This window comes from Triticum dicoccoides, chromosome 5B (genome assembly GCF_002162155.2).
Source record: "Triticum dicoccoides isolate Atlit2015 ecotype Zavitan chromosome 5B, WEW_v2.0, whole genome shotgun sequence".
NCBI lineage: Eukaryota > Viridiplantae > Streptophyta > Magnoliopsida > Poales > Poaceae > Triticum > Triticum dicoccoides.
The window spans coordinates 12,933,447-12,943,625 of NC_041389.1; positions in this window are offsets into that span (position 1 = coordinate 12,933,447).

Sequence of the window (10,179 nt, forward strand, 5' to 3'; positions counted from 1 at the left end):
GGTTGGTGTTACCAACCGGTACTAATGTCCTACGCACACACGGGTCTGGCTCATGCCATGTGGTGTCACTTTAGCGCCGATTCGTACTAAGGACGGAAGGGGGGGCTTTAGTCCCCACTCTTTAGTACCGGTTGGCAAACCGGCACTAAAGGCACAAGATCATCAATTTTAATCAGAAACCAGGTGAGATAATGTGATGTACAGTAAAATGTTTCATTTATAAACTTGACATCATAGAGCTATCACTATTCCTCATGCGATTGACATTGAATTGCTCCTTTCATGAAGTTTGCACTATTTTTCTTCGTTTTATGCAAGAGCAAATAAAATATGGAAAATAGAATGGGGCAGCCCGGTGTATGTAGCTCCCGTTTGCGCAGGGCCCGAGAAAGAGTCCAACCACTTTGAGCCTATTGTACGCAGTCTTCCCCTACATTTCTGTAAAAGGTTGTTTCCAGGACTTGCCCCGTGACCTCGTGGTCAGAAAGCAACAACTCTACCACGCGCTAAGGCTCCCCTTCTAAAACATGGAAATAGAATGATCACATAATTTAATTTGCATCATGCACTCGGATGATAAAAGAGAGACCATAAAACGCTTCTTGAATGACTTGATCAACACACCTATCGCATGCTTACCTAACAGAAACTACATATTGCCATATAAATATCCACCTACCTTGGGAATTAGGATGTCAAAGGTCCAATGTTGTATCGTTGATATGCTTATTTTAGTGTCCAGTCTACGGGATACTCTGAAAAATGGGGCACTCTGAAATGGAATATTGGAGGAAAACAAAATAAAACGGCATTCTGTCTGCAGCAGAGCTCGCCCATCAACCTCGCTGTTGGCGCAGCATCAGCCGTTCTATTCAGCGGCGCCGTCTCGCAGCCCCACTGTTCCTGATCCTTCCTCCCAGTTAAGAGCCACACAATTTGGGTGATCCATGCTGCAGAGCCATGGAAGAATCCCGCCACTGTTCCTGTTTGTTGTCTTTTCTGGTGAGGCCCGGCAAGTAAAGGAGCGTGTAACAGACACAAGTATCGGCCAGAACTTTCTGGAGGGAGGCAGGGAGATGACAACATCCGTGACAACTTGTGTGTGCTCTCCTTCAGATGTCCACGATACTAACCTTCGGCGGCCAGATGCTAGTGATCAAGGTTGGAAGAATGCCCGCAAATTCGCAAGGCTGAAGTAGGATGTCGGCGAGCTTAGGGATCAAGCTGCCAAATTACCTTGGGGACAACATCAACCAGACGGGACAACATCCTATCAGAGGATGTTGCAATTCATGTCCGATGTTCTCGTATGTTCTGAAGTTTCAGTTTTAGTGCTTATGGTCTTGTAAGGAATTGCTCTGGTCCCCGAGTATCGAAAGTAGTTCGGCTCTGTCGGGCTGGACTGTGTCCGTGGCTCTTTTCAGAAGTCTATTTTACATTGTATACGAAACTGAGATGTTTCTATGTTCGTTTTCCACCCCTATTTTTTGAAGGAAAAAAAATGATTCGGGTCACCGAGTGGAACCTCGATTTCACTTAAAAGAGCGAGCATGGTGACAGATACCGTGAATTGGCGCACATGCATGATTGATGACCTTTTTTTTCGCGGGTGCATGGTTCATGACCTTGGACGGCTCCATGGCTGCAGCTGGGCTAACGTTGGGCCACCAGATTATGCTGCCAGCATCTCTTCTCCTTTAAGAAACAGAGCAGTGGTGTCGTGGATCTAAGTCTGACAGTAGAGTGGGGGGTAGGTATGGAGAGGCAAGGTCCTAGCTGTGGAGAGGTTGTAAGCACAAGAAATGTACGAGTTCAGGCCCTTCTCGGAGGAAGTAAAAGCCCTACGTCTCAAAGCCCGGAGGCGGTCGAGTGGATTATGTGTATATGGATTACAGGGTGCCGAACCCTTCTGCCTGTGGGGGGGAGGGGTGGCTTATATAGAGTGCGCCAGGACCCCAGCCAACCCACATAATGAAGGGTTTAAGGTACATTAAGTCCGGGGCATTACTGATAACGCCCCACATAAAGTGTCTTTACTATCATAAAGTCTACTTAATTACAGACCGTTACAGTGCAGAGTGCCTCTTGACCTTCTGGTGGTCGAGTGAGTCTTCGTTGTCGAGTCCTTCAAGTCAGTCGAGTGAGTCCCTCGTAGGTCGACTGGAAGGTGATCTCTTCTAAGGGTGTCCTTGGGCAGGGTACTTAGATCAGGTCTGTGACCCTACCCTAGGTACATGACTCCATCAAGTGGCATGCTGGAGCTCGAGTGAGAGAGCCAACGAGTGTTGCCCGGCTTAGGGAAAGTAGTAAAAACCGCTGTCACATCTCACCTCTCTAGTTAAAACTTCAGTTCAATCGTTTGAGATGTGTGTTAGCATATTAGCACAACATGCAGTGTACGTAGTACTTAACAAATATTAGCAACAACAGTCACGCGTTGCACCCACCGGGTGTGTTGTGTGCCTTTTTAAGGATGCAATGGCACATGTATGGTTGATGTCCCTTGCATCCCTACTAAAGAAATGCTGGCAAAAGTTTCTCCAAAGAAAAGAAGAAGAAGAAATTTCAATCTTTTTGTGAATAAAATTCTGACAAAAGTTAACTTGCCATAAAAAAACCAGCTAATCATGAGCCCTGAATTGGCTGATTCTTTGGCAAGAACCTTGAGAATAATATGTGGACACTTTACTTTGTTATTTTTTTTGTGGGAACACTTTGATTTGGGAACTCAAATATAGATAGTGTGATTTCTCCAAGGAACTAAACATGAAAATTACAAAATGATGTTTACGACTATTGCTCTTTTTAGGCTAGTGTTTTTATTCCAATTACATCCATCCGCATTCGAAACTTGTATAACTAAGTGTTAGATGAAGATGGTTTGTTCCATTGTAATCTTAAGGCTTTGTTGTAAAATTTCATTTGAGACTCCGGAACCAAGGAGATTTGCAAGTGTGGCTCTCAAGTCTCAATCCAAGCAATCTTGTTATCTTGTAATAAGTTGGATATCTAAAATTAAAATGCCTTTTCTGGTGTACTAGCTCCGTGGCAGCAGCTTGCACCGATGCAGTAGGGTCATGGGTGCCCCACGTCGCAATGCTGCCTCCGTGGTTTTGGATGATTTCAAGGCAAGATAGCTCGATGTAATTCATGGAGAATAGAAATGGCGGCTCACTAGTACTACGTACATGATTAAAAGGATAAAACACAAGACTCATTTTCCAAAGACATTTAGATTTCTTTCAAGAATTCTAAGTAAATATTATAAATCTTCGGTAATCATCCTTAGATTCTTTTTTTTTCGTATGTGTCTAGTCTCTTGAAATTTCAATTTGATACTAGAAGTCAACACGGCCAAGTGTTGGCGGAAACAGAAAGGAGGATCACATTTCCCAAGTGGACGAAAATAAAAAGGGGAATCACATCAGCGGGCGAGGAGTGAGAGCGTGTAAAGGGCATTGAGTTCTTTAAAATAGATCATTTGTACTTATACAGAGCACTTGAAATGCAATGAAAGTCAGGAACTGCGGGTCATGTAGTAAAAAAAAGTATATTAATGGTAGGGTCCATATGACCGATTTCAGTGAATGTAAACTAGATATCAACATTATGTGTACATATGTTGACTGATACAAAGGGCGAACTGCATAGTCTATATAAAGATCTGAACTACCGCTTAGGCAATATAGAATGTGTAAAACAAGCTTTCTGCTTGAAGGAATATCATCAAATATCTAGCATATGTAAAAGATGTGTTCTCCTAATTAAGGTCATGGCTAGCTCATCTATTGTTTTCCTCCAATATTCCAGCTGACTGCTCGGTCGGTAAATTGATTTTACATCTGCGAATTACAAGTCATGAATAAGGCTCGAATGGGAGTATTTATCCAATGGCCATGCAGGAACTTCCATGCTATTGACATTCACCTTCTCATTTCATGAAGTTTTCGCTTTCTTTCCTTCCCTTTTGCAACAGGAAACAAAACATGGACATAGAATTCTGCGCACACTACGAGTCGGCTCGGGGCGGTGCGTCCTGAGGGGTACGGCTCGGCTATTAGTCGTTGCTCCTATCCCGCCGCACTGGTGACGATAGTGAAAGAATTCTGCTCATCCTCTCGAGATCCCGGCACTTGCGGAATGATTTCATTCATCAAAATAAGGGTGAAGCAACGGTCACACAGTCAGTTATTTTCCTGATCAACTATTGGGAAAGCCTGAACTCCAGCTACAATGAGATGGTCGATGTGAAGGGGAACAAGTGCTTGTATGCTACCTACAGCAGCACCTCTGGACATGCAGACTCCTCGTACTGCTTCGGACCAGGTCTGGTGCAAATGCCCTGATAGATTATATAAGTCGAATCTGCGCGGGGATCGGCAACTTCTGGAATTATTGCGAGAGATATGTGCTGTTTTCTGCTGGCTTAAACACCCCACCGTGCGCCAATGCCGAAGAAACTGAGGCCCATGCACTTCTGATTGGACTAGAGACCCATGGTGGTTTTTCGATGCTTGCTACGTTTGTTCGCCATGTAATTGAACACGATTGTAACACTGTCCTTGATGATAATAAAACTCAAAAATTATCTTCTCCTAAAAGAAAAATGATGGTGATAGTAGTTGATGTTTTGCTGGAGTGTGTCGTTCGTCTCGTCTTGACCTTTACATGTCTTTTTTTCTCCTTTTTCTTGTTGGTTGTTTGTGTTGCGAAAATAACATAGCACGAGTATATTTGTCACCCTCTAATTCCTCCGCCAAGTCCGTGGTGCAGCTCACAATGCGTATATGAGGCTAGAGGGTAGGGACATATTTATACTCATATTCCTGAAAATTCAAATCCGTATCCGGATAGAGTTCAGTTAGACTCCTAATCGAATTAACCAACCACGATCATAACCGATTATTTTCCGAGTCAAATTCCTTCTTATCCCTAAGCACATATATGTGAGATATATGCCACGTTTAAATAGTATATGATTCCTATTTAAACGTGTAGACTTATCAATCTACATAGCTGAACCTGTAAATAGCCTAGCCAATTCCAAACATACACTGTGCCCGGGCAAATAATTCCAGTGTACATATACACACTGTATTCCAGTATAGTTTGTACCCAGCTCCTTGAGTAAATTTCCTCAAGTTCAATTGCAAATATTTGTACCAATCATTCATACACCAATTCCGTGTGATTTCATTCATCAACCAAATAAATGTAGTATATAATGTTTTGGAAGACACCAAAAATTCCTACAGTTTGCATCATAATCGTGCAGAGATCGGTTATGTACTCATTGTGTTTTGTATCATTTGATGTGAAATTATGAGTCAAGAAATACATCATTTATCAAAAAAAAAACGAAGCACGTTTTTTGCAAAGATAATAGGGTGTGGCTAGAAATCAGTCAGCTGAAAATTTCATTTGAGGTCAATCGATTCTTGAACCGTTGGATAAGAAATCAATGGCCCACGATCTTCTTCATCCTCTCGACCCATCTCCTTCCCTGAGCCGCCAACCACCACCGGCCTAGCCGCCGGCCTCGCGCTCCACCCTCCCCGGAAGCACTCCCCACCGCCGGTCCTCCGCCGCCCCGGCCATCCCTCTAGGGACCCGTGCTGAGCTTTTTCTCCGGCGAATCCCCACATCACCGCCCCACCACCGCTCCCCACCATCACCGTCCACCACCGCCCCCACCATGAACTCTAAGATAGATACTGGGGTGATGACGGCGAGCCCCTTCCTTCTCTCCGGCGAGGCCTTCCTTTGTCCTTCCTTCTCCACTAGTTTCCTTTGATATTAGTTTCAATCTATGGAATACTCTGAAATATTGGAAGAAAGCAAAAGACCGTGGTAAGCATTTACTGTACTAGTAGCATCTTAATACTTACAAATTTAGACGAGCCATTTCTATATGGAACTCCACTAGAAAATTAGGCAATGATTTTGTACAATTATTGTTTTTGTCAGTCTAATGGATTTTTGTTCCGTTCCTATCAGATTCAACCCACATCAAGGATCTCTCTGTTGAAAGATTGGACAGCCATTAGTAGGAGGAAGATGGTTGCTCAAGTGTGAGGTCAGGTTGTTGTCTTTCATCACGGAAGCCAAAGTTGAAGAGTTTTTCAGATATGGCAATCTGTCCTGAATGCCCAATCCCCAATGTCATGGTACTGAATACCATTGAACGTTGAGTTTGTGTGATTCCATCATATAGTTCTGTTAAGTCCGTTAGAATAAGATGGACCATAAAACACAGTGCCAAAGACAGATTTAGCCATGTAATTTGCTTACCATTCCTTAAAGACGGATGTCCAGTCCTAACAATTCACAAGATTGTTGTTTAAATTGCAGAAACCCTTTGACTTGCCTCTTTGTAGCCCTTGTCGAGGAATGTACATATTTGATCTGGTATTCATAGAAGTGGTGAAAAACGAAGGGGTCGGATCATCTGACAAGCAGCTACTTTCAGCGTATGCCGAGACTGAGATCCGTGCACATTCGACGATGGGATGGGTGGATGGATCTCCAATGATATCTGCAACCTGGACATAGGATTTGTGGCCCTCGCGTGAAGCGTTGAGGCTGTAATACAAGTCTATGCAAAGGTCGATGACCAACACCCTCAGCATTTGAGGTTCACCAACTTGAGCACTGGCTACCATGATGAGATGGTGTTGTTCAATGGGAAATTCTCCCGGGACGAGAAACTGTTCCAGCACATCATCGCCGTGAAGGCCAGCGAACAATTAGATGTTGTTCTGCGAGTGGACTGGTAGACGTTTCGGCGGACCTTTATGGTGAACATGTTGGACATGTTAGCTCTCCTGATGGTGACAAGGTCGTTAAGTATGGCCAGTTTTTTGTGAGGGTCTTCTTTTCTCCGACGTTCTTCGAGGAAAAAGCCAACTGCTAACATTCTGTCATACCGCGATTGGCACTTGATCAAATAAGTGCAGAAGTTGGCCTATAATGCTCTAGTTTTGTAATTTGGTAGAAGATGAATTTCTCCTTGTAAAGCCCTTGTGTGATGAACAACAGAAGGTTTGGCTACAAGAACATGTGGTGCGCGGATAGTGTGCATTTTCTCTGCTTATTTTAACCTTATATTTTGAGGCCTTGCTAATGTTTCCTCTTAATTTCCATGCATCCTCCGGTGGTTGGTGTGGTACATCTTATACTTAGCTACCATCCATGATCGACCCATTCATCATTTCAGCCCTGAATGGGAAGAAAGTTGGACAAGATGAGAAGTAACTTCTTGTGGAATGCCTATGAGGAGGCTCATGGTGGGAAGTGCCTGGTAAACTAGTGGAGATGAATTTGTGTGCCAAAGTCTGTCGGTGGACTCGGCATCAAAGACCTTGCCGCTTTCAGCGGAGCACTGAGACTGAGATGGCTTTGGTTTGAGTGGGATAATCATGATAGACCATGGAAAAGGACACCGACTCATTGTGATAGTTCTGATATGCAACTCTTCAAATCTTGCACAAAAATATCCCCTTTTTTTGGATTGATCGATGGATGGATTGAGTTGCTTCGAGGGAGGTGGCGCCCCAGCTGTTTTACCTCACCCATCATAAGCAGACCACGGTTGCTGGAGTAAATTGCAAAAAACCATCACAATTGTGTAAATGTCATCAAAGACCCACCAAAATGCATGTTAAACACCACAATTACTGGATTTACCCTGCCAAGTCGGCGTATATACAACAATTCATCACACGCCTACCACTGCCCCGCCTGCTAAACGTATGGTATGGAGGATCAGAATTCAGAAGTGAGTCAAGAATAAAAGTCTTGGTGTGGACCTTGCTCCAAAACAGACTCTGGACGGCTGATAGGTTGCTTACAAGAGGTTGGGAGCATCAGGATATGTGTTGTGCTTGCGCTCAGGTTCTCGAATCGGCTGACCACCTGATCTTGAAATGCCCCTTTGCAAGGAGGTCCGGCATCACATGGCTACAAGTACCCAAGGGCTGCTGCTGTCGCACTCCATGCCACTTCGATTAACGATTGGTGGGACAAATCATGCTTGCTTACACGGAAAGGAGAAGTGATCGATGAATGCATGGCTGCGCCATATGTGGCGTGGAACATTTGGAATGAGAAAAATAGGCGTATCTTCAGGGGGTCTGTTTGCTGATTTGAGATGATTTAGGCCTCCTTATGGAGGCGAGGGAGCAGTTCTGTCAGACTTGTACAGCCGGGTTGCTGGGTGCAGCACAGGACATGAAATTTCTTTGTTTTCTCTTGCTGAAACTCTCGGTATGTACAGTTTTTCCCCTACTACAATGAAAAGGCAGAGCACCTGCCGTTCCGGTAAAAAACAAATTCAGCTCTGAATGCAATCCATCATTTTTGTTCACACAGGCGCCCAGCTGCAATTTTGTGGAGTGCAAAACACAAGTATCAGCTATTCTCATTTTGTACTCGTATATAGAACATCCAAGCATTGGCTATTTACTCGACGGTTCAGATATTAGCAAGTACAGTCAACATTCTTTGGCACATGGCTGCATCGTCAATCTAAAGATTCAAATTGCCGCGCAGTAGCTCTTCATCTCTTGTTTTCCTCCAATATTCCAGAGTTCTCAGCTGATAGATTTTGCACTTGCGATTGGCACTTGTGAATCGGAGCTTGACATCATGGACTTATCATTGTTCCTCTGTGATTGAGATTGAACTTCTCCTTTCATGAAGTATTCACTATTTTTCTTGTGCTTTTGCAAGAGGAAACAAAACATAGGAATAGAATGATCACATGGTAAAAGAGAGACGATAAAACACCTCTTGAATGACTTGATCAACACACCTATTGCATGCTTAGCTAGCAAAACTATGTGTAGCTAGTCCTATATTTATATCCACCTGCCTTAGGAATTACGCATTATGTGAAAGGTCCAATGCTGTATCGTTAATATGTTCTATTGTAGTACCCAGTGTATGTAACTCTGAATAAAATATTGGAGGAAAACAAAATATAGTGATATTTCCTTATACACTCCTGCATTACCAAAACACCCAGATTTGTCAACTCCAACCCGGTAGCAGCTGCATTCCTGTCAGAAATGGAGCTCGCCACCAATCACACAGCAGCCGCAGTGTTGTCCCCTGTATTCAGCGGCGCTATCTCGCAGCCCCGCCACACCCCGTCCTTACTCCCGCTAAAGCGCCGCACAATCTGCGTGATAAATATTGCAGAGTCGTGGAAGAACCCAGCCACTGCTCCAAACCATGAGCACCTTCCTGGAAATTGTCTTTGCCGGATAGGCGCGGCAACTAGAGGAGCGTCTAGCAGACGCTACTGTGGGCCAGGACTTGTTGGAGGGAGGCGGGGAGATGATAACGTCCGCGAAAACTTGTGCGTCCTCCTTCAGATGTCTGCGGTCTTCACCTACCGTGGCCAAATGTCCGTTATCAACTGGGGTTTGATGCCCGCTGGATCCTTTCTGTGGTCTGTTGGTCCTCTTTTACAGAGTCTTATACCCTAGACGGTCCTATGTTTGAGCAGTGGTTTGTAGTGTCGTCAGGTTTCGCCCCATAGCTGATGGTCCGTTTCAGGGTCATCATGCAGTGGATTTTCCGGCGATGCGCCAACTCGCTCCCCCCTTTCAGTCCCCTTTTGCTGGTAGTCACTCTATATGGTTTGATGCCTAGTTAGTGAACTCTGTTGAACTAGTACTCCAAACAGACTGGTGTATTTCCGTTGATTGCAAAATTAATGAAAAGGGGTGTGAGCCCGGTTGGAAAAAAAAATGCCCGTTATCAAGGTTGGAAGAATACTAGCCGATTTGCAAAGCAGAAGCGGGATGTAGGAGTATTCGAGCTTATGGATCAAGCTGCCAAATTACATTGGGGACAACATCAACCCAACCTGAACCCCAAAGAATGATCCGAGGATGATGCAGTTCATGTCCCGTGTTCGTATGTTTTGACGTGCTAGTTTTACTGCTTCTTTCTTGCAAGGAATCGCTCTCCTCCCCTGAATATCAAAGTGTAGGTCAGTAGTTTGGATCAGTCGGGCCTGTGTCTGTCTTTCTTTCAGAACTCCTTTTACCCTTTTACTTGCATTATGTATTCAGATGAAACAGAAAAAGGGTATCCCAACTCCCAATGACCTATTTCAGGAAAGATGAACTCGCGAGCGAAGTGGCGGAGATAGAGAAAAGATAACCCCCC